This window comes from Rhipicephalus sanguineus, chromosome 3 (assembly GCF_013339695.2).
Source record: "Rhipicephalus sanguineus isolate Rsan-2018 chromosome 3, BIME_Rsan_1.4, whole genome shotgun sequence".
Taxonomy (NCBI): Eukaryota; Metazoa; Arthropoda; class Arachnida; order Ixodida; family Ixodidae; genus Rhipicephalus; species Rhipicephalus sanguineus.
In genome coordinates, this window is record NC_051178.1 from 212,429,718 (window position 1) to 212,447,542 (window position 17,825).

The following is a 17,825-nucleotide window of genomic DNA, read 5'->3' on the forward strand; positions in this document are numbered from 1 at the left end:
CACAACACGGTGTGAGCTTCTTTAACGTGCTGCACAACATATAGTGACGTTTCCACGGCCGCTCCGCACCGTGGCTCCGTTGGTGACGCAGAAGCGGCCATTTTGAATGTTTTGGTGACGCACGTGCACCCATCTTAGAGTTTTTAGTACCTGACGTCATCACAACTAGCCAGACTGCTGCGTGAAGTCACCAGAATTAGTACTGTAGGCTGACGTCAAGCTAGTGTCGATGTCGGTAGGTGCGCCATGGAAAAATTGACTTTAATAACGAAAAAAATGACCCCCACCTCCCCGAAGGGAATCGTGAGGAAATGCGAATGCATTCTTGCGCCGAGAGTACACGGCGTAGTAATTTTAATGGCGTAAAGCTGGACAAATCGACGCGCTCAAGTGTCTCCCTTTTGGGCGCCTCTTTCAACGAACGCTTCCTACGTGCGTTCGTAATCACCTCAGGGACGTTGCCACCGCCTTCAATGCAGCACAAACGCGTTTAGAACGCGCTGTTTTCAGGCTGTGCCAAGGCAGCACAAACGCACTGCATTGATAGGCGGTGGCGCAGGGAAGAGAGAGAGCGAACGGCGAGAGAAGGAACGGCGAAGCACTGCACCTGCCCTCTCCTACGCTCTCTCCACACACGCGGGAGCTCGGATGCGAGCGCCCTCACACGCCAGAGCGCGCTCCTCCTCTCCACTCACTCTCCGCTACTCCGCCCGCACCACCTGCTCCGGGTGCTAGGGGCGAGGATAAGCGCGCGCGCCCGCAGCTGTTGCTATGGAAGAGGGAGTGAGAGCGGAGAGGTGCGCGGACAACGCCGGATGCCTCACATAGCCCGACTAAGAAATGCATTCGCATTTAAAAGATGGTTGATCCGTCCGTCATAGGAATCGGAATAACACAAAAGTAAAGCGTGCCCTTACAGAAGTAACTGAATGTTTACTGTACTTTGATATAAGAGTTTGCACAATATATATTGATGTCTGGCAGCTATAGTACCGTTTAACGTGCATGCACCCACTTTGATGATTGGTGCCACATCTCCATCCCGACGACTAACGTGCATGTTAAATGATTATACAATACCTTGTGGTAGCTGTGGTAGTTAACGGTGAAAGCGCAATCAGAGAACGAGGTGTGACAGCCAGAAGAGCGCCGCATATTGGACGCAGAACTTGGTCGCCATCCCGCGGCATGTTAAAATGTGATTGAACACCACGGCCGGACTAGAGGCGAACGCAAAGCGCGTCGTGCCGCCCCCCGGCCGCGACTTTTCTCGGGGCGAGCGCGTGAGCGGGGAACGCGGTGTAACAGCCAGGTGAGGCAGGCGCGCGTCGCAAAGCTATTTTTGGTTTGGATTAGCATGGTGCTATGAGCGAGGCCGACGCTTTTACGACGCCTGGACTAAGATCGCCACCTCGCGTTGTGTTAAGGCATTGACAAAATTGAACTTCTATTGAAAACGCGCCGAATGGGACGGACGTGTAACGTGTTGCAGGTGTTAGTCGCGGAGGCCACAGTAATGACGAATTACTTTACTTACCGCTCCCAGAGGGCAACACCACCCCGCCGACCGGGAGAGTGGTAGATATAAAAGGCGCGTTCGTAAAGCCTCTAGAGTCTGTAACTGCGGCGCAGTGGATAGCGGGCCCGGCATCTGTTGTTTGCGGACCGAGCGGTCGTGGGTTCGATGCCCGTTGACAGAACTTTTCTTTGCCATCTGATCGCGTAAATTTTTTCCGCGTGATTTCCGTGACGGAAATACGTCACTGAAGTCTTGGTGGACCCCGGCATAAAACACTTTCGTGTTAAAAAAATATCAGCATTTGCTGAGCTTCACACTTGCTCAGAGCCGTCTGTGCATACTGGAGATTTGTATGGCAGAGTAAACTCGCCTTCGAAAAATGGTTTCAGTACCCCTTTAATTCTCACAGGGCGAGCGGGGAACGCGGTCGACAGGCGTGCGAGAGGGGGGCAGCGTAGGAGAGAAGAGAGAGGGGGAGGTTACGCGCATGCGCTGGTGCTCATCGCGGCGTTGCGCAGGAGAGAATTTCGGCATGTCTATACTCGCGGACAACTTTTCTTGGCAATGAAGGAAAGGCTACGGGGGCGAAGCTACTGCACATGTACTGCTCCGCGAAGTAGTTCGGTTCGGCGCGCGTTTCGAAATTAGTTTGGTTTATGAACCTTTCGTATCTCCTGTGACGGCCGTTTGATTATTCGAGCAGCCGTCACAGGCTTAGACAGCCATTTGTTAGTGAAATTCGTCACAACCTCCTTCTGCGAGTCGTCAGAAAAGCTGGAGGGTGACGAGCGCTCAGCTGAAGACAAAGATGCCATTTTGACTGTGAGGTGCACGTAAAAGGTGCGACGTTTTCACAGGCGCAAAAACGCGAAATGGAACTGCATAAATATAAATACAACTATCTACTTGGTGCGCGCTGACCCTCTCTTTAAACAGCTTCTCGTAGAAAATGAAGTAGTGTTGTTTGCTTTTATTCTCACGCAGAAAACACGGACGCAATTGTGGGACTATATACTTCAGCGGTATCACACGCGTAGTTCGGCTCTGTGGCCTTCCCTTCATTGCCAAGAAAAGTTGTCCGCGAGTATAGCCCGCGTTTCAGAGGAAGAGTGGAAAGGGGGAGGGGACATGGGAAAGGGAGAGGGGAAGAGGACAGGAGGAATGGTGAGGGGGAGTGGCGAGGGTATGCGCATGCGCAGTAAGGGTGGTCACGCCGCACACCACCACCACCACCACCACCACTAGATTGAACTCCGCCATAAGATACCTCGCATCTAAAACGAGGCGAGCAGTTCATCTTGCTTCACAGTGGTTAAAGCTCAGCTAGCTGCCTCGCGTCTTAATCGGCGGGTGATTCTCCAGCCGCACGGAAGACTTGACTCTAACCTTCTCAGGAAACAGTGCCATGGCCGTATAATTTTTTTTTCGCACGCTGCAAACGTTCGTTCACGAAAGTACACGGCTGCTGCTGTAAGCATGTCATATCAAAACAACAATCATATGATTCGTAGTCCACACCGCAGAACATCGATAGCGTGTACGGCTTCATTTCGGAGTGCATGTGGACCATTATTCATCTTTAACATGACAGAATGAGACTTACCTCGACGTATACGTCCTACACGCTGTAATCGCGACTTGGGAAATGCATTTCGCTTTGAGTCGGGCGTCGTTGTCGTCGATCGTCTGCTCTTCACCGTTAACGAGATTGACGAGCCTTTCTCCTTTTATCAAGTTCGCTTTTCGGAAGTACCAGTCAAGCTTGAAGATCCTTTTGAAGCCGCAAGTGCACCGCGAGAGCTCTGCACGTGCACAGATGCGAGCGGCAACGCGGTGGAGAGAAGGGAAAACGCGCGCTGCTTATACACACCAGTTTCTATTTTTCTGCCAGAGATGGCGCTGCCAGAGAGGCGCTGTTCGGACCTGAAGGCCGCGCGCGGACTGCTAGAGAACGGACGTGTTTTTCGTGGGCTCCGGAATGACAGCGTCAGATAAGTTTTTTTTTTTTTTTGCATGATTCGAGCTTGTTTTTTTAGTTATATGAGTACATAAGCCACTAGATTGAAGGTTAATAGGGCTTACAACTTTGTACTGTTTCCTGTGTGACAGTTACCTGGTTTTTTTATTATTATTTGTTTGTTTGGACACCACGTGGCTGAAAGGTACACATGTGATTTGCAGTGTAGCATACTTGCGGAGTTTAGTGATATCATTTGGCTTTAAGTGTATTTAATCCGCCGTGTGAACGATCTAGCCATGGTCAAAAAGACCGTAAAGTGTTCAGGGTGCGGAATGGGATGGAAAATAGAGGTTGGTACGGATGAGAAGACAGAGGGAGCTGACGCCAAGTGTAAGCAATGCGAGTTAGAGGCGAAAATGGAAATAATGATGGCTGCCCAGAATGAGCTCATGGTAAGAATCGCCGAGCTGGAAAATGCGTTGGCGACAGAGCGGGAAAAAACGATGGCTATGGGGGAAAGGCTTAAGTCAGCCGAGGAGGGGTTAGCAAAGGTAGTCATGGCGAACAAGGAAGCAAGCGACAGCGGGAACAGAGGGGCATCGACCCCCACAGTGGTAGACGCGAAGGGGGAAACAGGTTTGGAAAAGACAGGTGCAAGGGTCACAGGACCTAGCTTCCGCGAAGTAGTTTTGGGAAGGGGAGGGGACAATACAGCAGCAGTGGCACGCGCTAATACCGAGGCAGTGGTCAGGTGCGGGAGAGTCCAGCAGAAAAGTCGGAACACGTGATAATCGCCGGGGACTCGAATTTAGTTAGATGCGCAGAAGCAGTCAAGGAAAGGGTGAGAGGCGACAAACGAGTTTTAATAGGGAAGTTCCCGGGACATGGGCTGGGATCAGTGATGAGACAAGCTAGCGCAAAACTCGCAACTAAGGCTAATGGACGTAACCTCGTGATAATCGCGGGAGGTCTAAACGACGTCTTGAATGAAGAATCAGCCGAACTAGCGACCACATTAGCGAAAGGGGTAGATGACATGCGCGCCATTTCCCCTCAGGTGCAGATAGTGGTATGCACAATACCGGAGGTACCGGTGCGTGACGTCAACCTGCAAAGAGCGGTTGTCGACGCAAACAAAGAGATATGGCATATGAGTCGAGAGAAAGGCATCGAGGTAGTGGAAATAAACAGAGAGGTGCACAGGTGGGGTGGTTTTCAAAGAGACGGAATACACTTCGATAGGAGGCTTGGTCATGAGGTGGGTTGGCGACTTGCGGGACGCGCAGTAGCTTTTTTGGGGGGCACGCGGGCCCTTCGGTGCCCAGGGTAGCTTGTAAAGAGGAAAACAACCAGGGGGACTCTTTGACAGGCAGTATAGCGAAAAAACCGGAGAAAAGGTAAAAGAAGGGAGAAGGCGCGTGTTGCAATTAGTTACATTAACATGCAGGGTGGCAGAAAAAAGGAAAAATGGTTAGAGATTGAGGGACAGTTAAACAAGGAACAGATAGGTGTTTATGCGGTTACAGAAACACACCTTAGAGACTTGGAAGAGCCACCGCATATTGACAATTATATTTGGGAAGGATGTAACAGGATCACATCAGAAAGGAGAGGTGGGGTTGTTGGAATGCTAATTCATAGCAGAACGAAATGGGATAGAGTGAAGCAGACGTGTTCAGAGCACCTTTGGGTTTCGGGCACAGTAGGTGGAAAGAAAACGTGGCTAGGTGTAGCATACTTGTGGACGGGGAATAACTGCAGAGAAAAGAATCTGGAGATAGTGAAATGCATAAGTACCGATATTAAAGAATTTGGTCATGATGCCGAAATAATCCTTCTAGGGGACATGAACGCTCACATTCGTGACCTTGACGGATATTCAGACACCAATGCAAGTTATTGGTAGATCTCTGCGAGCAACATAGTCTTGAGATAGTTAACGTGGGGCCGAAGTGTGAGGGGCAGATCACGTGGGAAGTCGGAACAGGCAATCGAGCATTGATTATTGTCTCATGACAGAAGGAATATATGACAAACTTAGAGAGATGAGAATAGACGAGGAAGGCATTAACAGCTTGGGTAGTGATCATAAACGCATAATATTACAAATGGGATATAAACTGAAGATAAGAACATAGAATCAAAATTTGGCAGCTTGTATCTAAATGACAAACAAATAACAAATGTAGCCGCAAGAGTCGAAGAAAAAGTAGACGAACTGCCAGGCAAAGACTGGAAGTATAGTGAGCTGCTACATATAATCACAAAAGAAATGGAAAAAGAGAAGAAAACTATTTGTTGGAAAGGAAAGAGAAAGCCAAAAAGTTGGTGGAACAAAGAAATCCGGGAGGCGATCGAGAAGCGACGTGAGGCATCACGGGAGCACAGACAGGCAAAAAAAGAGAAGCGGCCACAGGACGAAAGTCAACCAAATATGGGAAATATATTTAGAGCAAAAAATCCATCGTGCAGAAATTAGTCGAGGCAAAAATTAAAGGTGAAAGTGAACGCTGGATGACAGAGATTCGCGAAAAGAAGAAGGCCGCGCCTAGGATATTTTGGAGCCACCTAAAAGCGCTAGGTAGGAAGTCTGTCACAATGCAACAACGTTTGGTAGATGAAGGAGGAAATCAATTGGAAGGGCATGAAGCGCTAGGTTACATCCGAAAGATAACAGCCGATTCGTTTAAAAAGGTCACCCAGGGATTCCCCCGGTAGGTAATAGTACGCAAAAGAGTGCAACTGACGAAGATGTAGTACTAGAGAATTTCAATTGGAAGAAGGCCGAAGGAAAAATTCCTAAGCGCACTACTCCGGGCTTAGATGGCGTTCCCGTCAGCCTCATTAACGAACTCGGACATAACACTAAAGAAGCACTGCTGAAAGCCGTAGAAAAGTGCTTACAGGAGCGGGAAATACCAGACAGTTGGCGAAAAAGTAGAATGAACTTAATCTATAAAGGCAGGGGAGAAAAGGATAACATTCGCTCGTATAGACCGCTAACCATTACATCGGTGCTATACAGGTTGGCGATGCAGGCAGTAAAATTAAAAATAGAAGCGTGGGTAGAACAAAATGATATTTTGGGAGAACTTCAGAATGGATTTCGAATCGACAGGCGGTTAGACGATAATCTGTTTGTTCTTACCCAGTGTATAGAAATATCGAAATAGAAAACAGGCCCTTATACATAGCCTATCTAGATATCACCGGAGCGTATGACAACGTTAAGCAGGAAATTTTGTGGGATATATTGAAAGAAGTGGGCATAGGGGACGACTGTATACAGCTTTTGAGGGAAATGTACCGAGAAAATACAGTTTGTGTAGAATGGGAAGGAATAAGTAGCAAGGACAGCGTTGAAATTAGCAAGGGGCTGAGACAGGGATGTCCTTTGTCCCCGCTGTTATTCATGCTGTACATGGTGAGGATGGAAAAAGCGCTAGAAGGTAGCAACATTGGGTTTAATTTGTCACACAAACAGGTCGGCACGATGGTTGAGCAGAAGCTTCCAGGTCTATTTTATGCTGATGATATTGTCTTATTTGCGGACAGTCAAGATGATATACAGCGACTGGCAGATATATGCGGAAGGGAATGTGAGGCTCTAGGACTAGGATTTAGTGCAACAAAATGTGGATTGATGGTATTCAATGATCACGAAGACCATGCGGTCTTCATACAGGGCCAAAAAATACCGAGGGTAAGCGAGTACAAGTACCTCGGAGTATGGGTAAATGAAGGGGATAGATATATGGAGGTACAAGAGAAAGCAGCGGTAGCAAAGGGAAAGAGGAATGCTGCAATTATGAAGCACAGAGCTTTATGGGGATACAATAGGTACGAGGTGCTTCGAGGGCTGTGGAAGGGTGTGATGGTCCCGGGACTTACATTTGGGAACTCAGTGGTTTGCATGAAGTCAGAGGTACAATCAGGAATGGATGTAAATCAAAGGATGGTGGGCCGCCTCGCGTTGGGCGCTCACGGGAAGACGACAATTGAGGCTGTAAAGGGTGATATGGGATGGACAGGCTTTGAAGTGAGGGAAGCTCAGAGCAAAATGAGATTCGAAGAGAGGCTGAGGAAAATGAAGAAGAGTAGATGGGCAGAGAAGGTTTTCAGGTATTTGTATAGAAAAAGCGTTGACACGCAGTGGAGAAAGAGAACTAGGAGGCTCACCAGTAAATATACGGCTAGCAGTGCGGGCGATATGGCAACAGGGAGCATTAAGCGGAAGGTCAGGGAGGCGGAGAGGACTTATTGGATGACAGCGATGGAAAAGAAGCCGGCTCTGAGTAACTACCGAAAGGGAAAAAAACGAAATAAGGAGGGAAAGGTTTTTATGATAATTCAAGGGGAAGCGCTTTACTGTTTGAAGCAAGGTCGGGCTGCCTTAGAACGCGAAGTTATAAAGCGAGATTCAGTAACGAAGACGAACACTGTACATGCTGCGGGGGAACTAAGGAAACGATGGAACATGTACTGATTGAACTGTGGCGATATTCACCCAGGTATACTTGTGGGCACGAGTCTACAGGAAGCCTTGGGTTTTTAGGGACAAACAATGGAAAGCTGAACACGTCCGCGATAGAAATAAGTAAGAGACGGTTAGAGTATTGGTGGCAGAAGAGTAGAGATAAAGTACAAAAATAAATAATGGGGGGGGGGGGGGGGGAGATAAGGTCATTCTGCCTTAAGAGGCAGAGAGATAGACCGTACGTGAATTTATAATTTTTTTTGGTATAATACGATAGATTTAATCAATGTAGACAAGGTATTAGGGCAGCATGAAACAAGGGAAGTTTTTTTTTTTTTCCTTTTTTCTTGCGAGCATGGTGGCAGACATGTCACCGCCCCGTTATAAAGGGGACGCTCATAGCATCCATCCATCCAGCAGCGCCGCTAAGCGTTGCTTGGGAAGCCTATAGCGGCCCAGAAACCTCGTAGTGCTACTTTTGTGCCAAAGAAGTGCTTATTTTGAAATAAAATCACGCTTTAGTGGTCCGCATCGTGTTAGCGCACTTCACTCGCCTGAAAGCGGTCTTTCCCACGTCACTGTTGCCGTGCCCAACGTTGCCCGCCTTTACTGCGCGGAGGCGTGCACTGGCGGCGTGCACCATTCGGGCATCCTAGAGTTACTGTATATGCTACCTTTAGGTAGCATATAACTTTAGGGCATCCGGCAAACATCACATGCGTGCGGCATTTTGTCGAACTTTCTGTCAGAGCGACTTTAACGATCGTGCAGAACACACGCGGCATTACGCGATACCGAAACTACACTGAGACGCGACCGCGTGAGCGACGCCGGGCACCGGGCGAAGCGCAGTTCGGCGAAAACGGAACCTTTGAACCACGCGCGCCATTCCCATGGCAACGCCAAAGAGGTTTCTTTTTTTTTTTTCGTGAATCAAACAGAAACGAACAAGTAGCATTTATTACGTCTTTTGGTGCACGGAAGGTTCTTTTTTTTTATTGCAGCTATGTGATTACTAGTGAGTAATTGTAGGTCGACGCTCTCACGTCATCGGGATCATTTCCAAAATGTCCCACTCGTGGCGCACGTCGCGTGATACATTTAGCTTAAACTTCTCGGTAAGTATAGGACACTGCTGTTGGCAATATTGCCGTTTTAGACGTTGTCATACATTGAGCTTTCACTCTGAGATAAATGTTATTTGCCTTTAGTGTCCCTTTAATTAATGCGATTACTTCTTGGTTATTTCTGTTAATTATATTATTTTAGACCTTGCTCGTTCGTATTAACCCGGTTTTGGAGAATTGATAGCCTTGTTATGGCCTGTATTGAGCGCTTATTGTGGAGCGTGATCACGCCAGTGAGATGAATGGACGACAAGCCGGGCCTCTAAAGTTCTCCGCACTTAACAAGTGCTTACGAACATTACTGCAATGACACGCTTACACCTACACGCTGATCAGTACTCAAAAAGTGAAAGTTTCGCCGCAACGGCGAATCAATGAATGCAGATAGCAAGAAATTGGAATGTAACGAGAAGAACGGAAAGCAGCTCGAAATTGCCAGCGCGTCGCTCGAGCCCAAAGGACGCACGAACAGAACGCACACAGGACGAGCGCGAGCTATCATGCTTCACAGCTCGATACTTGAAGCGCACTGCTGAAACATAAAGCAGGACGCAGGAAACAAACGAACAGGTACACACAGGACCAGCGCGAACTATATGTCGCAGTTGTTACTTATTTCTGTTTGAACAGCGGGCTCCTTTCGCAAACGCGGCCGCTGCAGCGAGCGAAGTGACCTTCGTACGCTCTGTGACTTCAGCGCGGACATCGCGGGGAAAGCACAAGACATACAACCCCCCGCTCCACCACCCCCTTCTTTCCTTGAGATAAGCGCACGAAGGCGACCACGCCCCGTAGGGCGAAGAGCCTCGGCGTTCGCAGGAGCGGGGCGACGACCTTTAAAGCGCGCCCAGCTCGCACATCACGCCATCTCGCTGGTGAGTAAGAAAGCACGCTGAAGTAAATGGTATATATAAATAGCTTGCCGTTAGCATGCTGAAAGACGCTACTCTCCGTGTCTTAGCCGTCGGAACGCCGTGCGTTTCGAGGCGAGAGGTCGGCCGTTCGATTCCGCGCGTCGGAAAGTATCTCTGAATTATTTTTCTTTGTTGCTTTTCTCTCTCTCTCTCTCTCTCTCTCTCTCTCTATATATATATATATATATATATATATATATATATATATTATATATATATATATATCTATATATATATATATATTATATATATATATATATATGTTCCAACATTCCCTCCGTTGATCTCGTGACGCAGGAACCATACACGCTCAAGCATGCACACGTGCGGTGCCTCCATGTTTTAAGGAAAGCGTTATTGGTCGACTGAAAATTCCGCCCCTGTGGTAGGTGGTACTGTGGTTACGGTTCTCGGCTGTTGACCGCCCAGGTCGCGGGTTCGATCACGGCAAGGCGGTCACATTTCGACAGAGGCGAAATGCTAGAGGTTTATCTACTGTGCGATGTCAGTGCATGTTAGAGAACACCACATGCATGGTCAAAACTTCCGGAGCCCTCCACTACGGCGTGCCGCAGTATTCGCACGTAAAACAATATAAATTATTACATTATTAACGTTCTTTAGCGTATAATGAGTAACCGCCTACAGTGCTATTATAAGCGCCTCTACTTCCGATGCAGGAAGAGCAGCAACAGCTCCAGTAAGGAGACTCACTCACCTTGGTGTCTTTTGCATAGTATAGTTTCCGCGGCTTGAGTCGAAAGTATCGCTTCTTCCACCTCTGCAAAACGAACAAGGTGAAACCGTTGACAGCCAGGCCACGACCGAGGCAGTGCACGCAATACCGCTGCCACTAAATAAATACGCTTACGGTTTAATACAGTTCAGTCAAGCTTGAAGCGATTCCACCTTCGAATTGGTCACCACTTTAGCTCGTGTGCACACCGCAGCGAAAGTTCAGTCCGGTATGTTTGACTAAACAATGGCCACCAAAGTGTGAGCCACGATTTAATTTGAAGCATACTTGTAGCATAAAAGTAGTGAATACTCAGAAGCTGCCAAGGTAGGTCTTGGATAGAGACAAACACTAGACTTTCTCGAATAATCGCGGGAAGACATTTCATTGCTTTGAACATGTTATATTTCCATGCTTCTCTCATTCATAATCGTTAACGTACGTGCGACAGTTCCGCAACAGAGGGCCTATGATCCCTGAGGCGGGTTCTTAATGTGCCATGGCATATTGTGATGACGTTTTCTTGCAGACTTGGGTGCTGTGACATTGGATTGTCTCTCGTAGTTTGTGTCGGGAACTGTACTTGTGGGAACTCCTCGGTGCATTCATATTACTCTTATAGCAAGTAGGAACACTAATTAGGGGTGTGCGAATAGTGAAATTTCATCTCGAATCGAATTCGAATCGAATAGTGCCTAATAGTGCTAAAAATATCGAATTGGAGTCGAATCTCGAATACAAACATTTTATTGGAAATTCAAAGAAACGACAAAGAAACGAAACCTGTTCATGTCCTCAAGCACCATAACTCGAACGAACGACTGCTACCGAAAGACTACAAATTGTCATGCAGAGACACAAGCTGTTCCGCATGACCTGCCATGGCTTCAGGCTCTCTCGCCGTGATGTTACGGTGTTTCCTGCAGAAATGAAAACATGCGCTCACTGGGCTACCCTTAGTTATCTCTCTTATTTACACGAAACGTGTACCGCCAGTTACGGCAAGACAAAGGAAAAAATCAGGGACGCCATGGAGAGGTGACAGCATTTGTTACGCGCTTGTTCGGGAGGGATTTTTCTTTTTCCAGCTTTTGTGGGTGCGCATGCATGTTGATAGAAGAGCGGCCACTCCAGTCAGCAGCGGCACTCCGAACGGCTAAGAGAGGGGGGTACGGTAGCTAGTTTTTTTACTCCATGGTCGCGCGATACGGCTCATCTGACAACGGTAATGTTGCGCGTCATCGTCGTGACTGCTTCGGGCCCAAAAATCTTCGGCACCTGCTCACAGCAGCGCTTTAACTGTGCGCCGGAACGATGGGAGTTTCTGAACGAGTGATGCGGTGCGGCAGTGGTGACTGCACAGCGTGAAAAAATTTTGGCATGGGAAGCCAATCACGGAGTGTTTCGCGGGCCAACGTCGGGACGTTATACGGCGCTTGCGGCAGACGCAACCGAACTACGCAAGAAGTCCGTGCCCATGGCTGGGCAAAGATACTTTGAAATTGTATCGCGATACGATGCAAGATACTCAGGCAAGAAGTATCTGAGATACAGATACAAGATACTGCCGCAATAAATGTATCCGATACGATACTTGCCAATTGTATCTTAAGATACTTCGATACATTTGCAAATTTGTTATTATATCAAGTAGCAGCAAACGAAATGCACAAAAATGTCTTCATGAAAATTTCTTAACTGTGACCAATTTTGTTTCATTTGAATGAAATATCTATTTGTATAGTAAAAGTTCTGTCCTTCCTACTCGAACTATATTAGTTCAATTCCAAAACAACTTACTGGGGTTTGTTTAAACTGCTTAACAGGACATCTCCTTATACACTTCGCTGATATTGGTTCTTGCTTGTCTTTTTGTAATGGATGGGAGTTGTTGCTCAGCTTGCCGACCAGCTAGACGGTTGCCATATAATCGCAAGAACTTCAGTAACAAGCCTTCACACGATGGTGCAAATACCGGCGTGGAGATTTAGCTTGTCCGTAAACCACCGCTACGCAATGCCGAATCACCGGACAGGGGTACAGCAGCAACAAAGCTGGGAGCGATATTTTTTGTGACGCATAGTGTATGTATATGTAGGGGGCATGAAACTGCAATGGTTGTTCATATTCTACTTACCTGCTGGTGTAAAGCGCTCGTTAACGATATACTCGCTAACGCGCAGTCTTTGAACAATTATCCTTCAATGTAAGAACATGTGCAACCAGGAAGCGTCTGAGACGTATTGTATTGTCACGTGGCATAGCTACGATTAGGAAGGCAGCAGTCAAATTGTAGAAGCGAAACTCTTTAGTGAGCTAACTTATGCCAAGAACACTAATTAACTGAAAGTACAATCAAAGCACGCTGCACACTGATAGCGGCGATCACATTCATCGGTCGTCGGTAATCTGAGCATCGGCGGAACGCGTCGTCTTTCATACATCACGGATCAAACGTTCTAGCGTTATCGCTGGTGCTCGCGCAGGCTCCCGAATAAACTAGGATACTCGCGCCCTGAGCGTAATTTTAACAGAACAATGGGGGAAAATCGCGAAGCTTCCCAACGTTGCGGCGCGGCTTGCGTTGAGTGGTGCTAACAGATTTTGGCGGGTTAAACTCAATCAAACCAAAATAAAGACGTATGAGCTCGTGGCAGTATAGTTGCACAAGGCGTCGCAAGACATAGCCGCTATTCGCACTATTGCCACTTACAGCTCTGATTATCTGGCGATTAGTAATAGTAAAAAAAAAATCAGGGAGACCCAAAAAAGTAAAATACATATAAGTAAAATAGAAAGGGAGTTCTGTATTAAACACTCACAATGAATAATTAGATGAACACGATACAGGCAGCACCCATGGCTATGACGATCAAGCATGAAGTATCAACTTACCACTTAAGGTTAGATAATAAAAATTCAGTGGCTATGTAAAATTGCCTGAAACGACTCGTTAGGACGCTAATAAGAAAAATTTGGTATAAATTTTTCTCCCTCATTAATGATCCCATGCTCGTCAGCGCGCCTTGAGCAACTTTTCAGCGTGCTCATGCAACCGTGCACACAGTTTTCAGGTCCCTAAGATTTTAGAGCGACATAGTTTTGCTACCTACACTTCGTCCCAGAAATGACGCGCGCTGCTACTCGATGCGGCCGTGCACATGCACAGTTGCGTTTTCGATTACTTGGCTTGGCTCGGGTATCGAGAGAGCAACGACGCCGAGACAAGCCATCCATGACACAGGCGCAGGCACCTTGGGTGCAGGCGCACACAACGCTGTACAAATACCGGGAAGGTGTATAAAGCCACACATCTCATTGTAACAGCTTGCTATTTTCAAAAATGGTTGGAAAGCTCAAAATAAAGGTGGTTAAGCATAGTTAACAGTAACTCCGGCGAAAGGAGAACGACAGCTTTCACAAGGGCTAGCGGCATCGCTATCAATTCTCAGCGTTGCTGGAGCAAGCCTCCATGCGTGTTTGGAGCCTTTCAGATCGAAAAATACTGCTTATAAAATAACTACGTGCTTTACGGATAAACCACTGCAGCTACAACGCTACGAAGGGTGAGCTTCCTGTCGCGCCGTAAAAAACTGGGTCGAGAAAAAATCAGTTGTCGGTCCCTTTAAGTAAATACCTAGCTTTTAGACTAGCTCTTTCATTCACGTAATTGTAATCTTCAAAATAATTTACAGTAATCAAGGTTGTATACACCTCTGGCAGAATTTCACCACTGGTTGGTAGGCACAAAGATTTCCTGTGCAGGTGGGAACAATGCCTCGTTTACAGAAATAGCGACGCACTAAAATCATCTGCGAAGTTGAATTGCGTAGAACGAAAACCGCGGTTCGTTGAGAAACCCTTGCACAAAACGATCCAAACAGTCTAGAGCCGTTGGCGGGAGCGATATTGTTTTGCGCAGCACTTTTTAGAAGAACCGCGACGACAACATGCATTGAGGTTAGGTTGTACGACATGTTACCTGCACGCAATGCTTCCAGAACGAACTTTTCAACGGCACGACCACGAAAGCAAGGGCGAGCAGCTTACGGGGATATATGTGCGATTACATAGCGCGCGTGTGCGAAAAGGCCTCGGACGCTTACGCCATTGCACTCACGACGTTAGAAATGCCAACCTTCATGTTTTCCAGGGCGGCAGTATGCTAGCTCTGCACGCTAACGAAACGGGCATATCACGGCCGCCAACCACGGATAGCAACTGGGTTGCCTGCCAAATCTGGCGGCCACTAGCGGCTGCATATCACCACCCTAAAACTGGTGTGTGTGTGTGTGTGTGTGGTGTGTGTGTGTGTGTGTGTGTGTGTGTGTGTGTGTGTGTGTGTGTGGTGTGTGTGTGTGTGTGGTGTGTGTGTGTGTGTGTGTGGTGTGTGTGTGGGTGTGTGTGTGTGTGTGTGTGTGTGTGTGTGTGTGTGTGTGTGTGTGTGTGTGTGTGTGTGTGTGTGTGTGTGTGTGGTGTGTGTGTGTGTGTGTGTGTGTGTGTGTGTGTGGTGTGTGTGTGTGGTGTGTAGTGTGTGTGTGTGTGTGTGTGTGTGTGTGTGTGTGTGTGTGTGGTGTGTGTTGTGTTGTGTGTGTGTGTGTGTGTGTGGGTGTGTGTGTGTGTGTGTGTGTGTGTGTGTGTGTGTGTGTGTGTGTGGGTGTGTGTGTGTGTGTGTGTGTGTGTGTGTGTGTTGTTGTGTGTGTGTTGTGTGTGTGTGTGTGGTGTGGTGTGTGTGTGTGTGTGTGTGTGTGTGTGGTGGTGTGTGTGTGGTGTGTGTGTGTGTGTGTGTGTGTGTGTGTGTGTGGTGTGTGTGTGTGTGTGGTGTGTGTTGGGTGTGTGTGTGTGTGTGTGTGTGTGTGTGTGTGTGAAGGCTCTGTTGCAGCACCGGAACAACAGCGCCGCTGTTGAACAGCATTGGAGGGAGTGTATCTCCTTGCCTGACGTCTTTCTTGATCGCCATTTCGTTGCTCTTCTTGTGGAGAAGCAGTGCAGCTGCGGACTCTTTGTAGATGTTAGCTAGGACATTTATATAGTTTCAAGTACTCCTTGGTGACGCGAAGCCTCCAAGACTGTTGATGTCTCTACAGAGTTGAACACCTTTTCGTAGTCTATGAAAACTATAAGAAGAGGTTTCTTGTACTCAGGAGATTTCTCTATTACCTGATTGATCACGTGGCTCTAATCCATTCTAGAGAACCCCTTCCTGAAGCCGGCCTGCTCTCAAGGTTGGTTGCAGTCTTTTGTTTCTCTTATATTTTGTTTGAAATCGCCCTCGCAATATTTTTATATAACACTGAAAGAAAGCTGCTGATGGGTATGTAATTTTTCCAGTCTTTAACAACTCCCTTCTTGAGTATTAATATAACGTTGTCATCTTTCCAGCTCACTGTCCACTCGAAGTTATAGACATTGAGAGTAGAGTGTCGCAAGTTTCTGTGAAATGGAATCCCCTCCATCTTTGTTTAAATCGACAGTTAAACAGTCTTCTCCGACGGCTTTTTCTGCGGGCCATACCTCTTATGGCGTGTTTTAATCTCATCTGCAGATACATATAGACTTCAGTGTTGTTGTTTTTTTCTGCTTTGACTTCATTTGAGGATAGATGGCTTATGACATCACGTCACAAGTCGTCCGACCACGTAACCCTAACTACGCGTTCTATATCGGGCACACACAGAGGCTGGACAAGATATTCTGACTTTAAAAAAAAAGTAATGCTTCATAGGAAGCTACCCGCCAACTAATGACATTTTCGCATTCTTAAAGCGATGTCATTCGATGTCGGTGTCGATGTCAGCGATGTCGGTGTCGGCGGCGTTGCCCGCCAGCGAAAACTCCGAATCGATGCAAAGAATGAAAATTAGGGTTCGAGCCGGAATCGAAGCCAGGCATTCGGCGTGGCAGTCAAGTATTCTATTAAGGAGCGAGAAAACTGCCTCGTAAATGTCGCACCAGGCGTCACACAATATGCATTGTGTGGTTTGAAGCTAGGCACCAGTTACGAAGGGTTCAGTCATAATTCATCATCACCAGCCACAGCGTCAACAAGTATTGCAGCCACGTAGGTGCCTACAGACGCGAAGTAGGTAATTCCCTACTTCGCGAAATGGTGAATTACGGTAGTGGGTACTTCGCAAGTGTGTTTGCAGGACGACATATCTGGCAGCATAGTGGATCCTGACTGGCGAGGACATCGTGGGCCACGACGAATCACCGAACAACGACAGACTGGACCTCGGCAACGAACCCAATGTGCTGTACTATGCAAGTAAGGTTTGTCCGAAGCACCGGCAGACTAGAATTACCAGATTTTAATTGGGGCGGTTAGTCTTTAGTGCAGTTCGTGTCTATAGTTAACGGTTATTCGTACATTTTTGTCTATCCTCCGTCTGTTTTGCTTTCACAAATGTGTTGTGCTATTCTAGCCGTCTCGCCTGAGTCCATCGCCCGGAAGGTGCACTTACTTGGAACGAACTTGTCTGTTCAGCAGGCATCCCTCCTTCACGCACACCTGCAAAAGGAAAGTTAGTCGAAGTGAACAGGCTGATCAGTTAGCGTTCTACGTAGTACTCCGTGTAAATAACCGTAGTCGGGCAACGCAAAGCGCTCGTGCGATGACAGCCGCCAAGACACTCGGTGTGGAACTTTCCCGCGAAGTGTTTCTTTCCTCCCGCTAAAGACTCGGACCACTTCATTCATTACTCGCGACGTTGAGAAAAATAAAATAATTGCAAAAAACAGCCGTTCGTTAGCGCGCCTGGATGTCTGTTAAGTGATCTCGACGAGCACGGCGCTATATAGAATGGAGGAGATGGCAAAACATCGCTAAATATAGGCCACTTCGAAAGTTGCTCACGAAACTCTCACGCGGAGGCCGCCATTAGATGCAGCCGCACAATGTGCGCTTGCCCCGCGTGTGTGTGCCGGGTGGTGACGGCCCCGTTTTTCACAAACTTTGCCATCCAGTGGCGTACCAACTCGTTCGCGAGTGAGGGGGGGGGGGGGCTGGCGTCGCTCACTCTGTCCGCCGTGTATATATATATATATATATATATATATATATATATATATATATATATATATATATATATA

The 17,825-nt window shown here is 47.5% G+C and overlaps 1 protein-coding gene across 1 annotated transcript in view; it reads right to left on the minus strand.

The window, feature by feature from the left end:
- LOC119386294 (diacylglycerol kinase eta) overlaps positions 1 to 10,778 on the minus strand; it is a 79,844-nt gene extending 69,066 nt beyond the window's left edge. The window contains exon 1 of the mRNA XM_049414294.1: positions 10,716 to 10,778. The gene's annotated coding sequence lies outside the window, so the exon portion shown is untranslated. The remainder of the gene's footprint in view (positions 1 to 10,715) is intronic.
- Between the last annotated feature and the right edge of the window lie 7,047 nt (positions 10,779 to 17,825).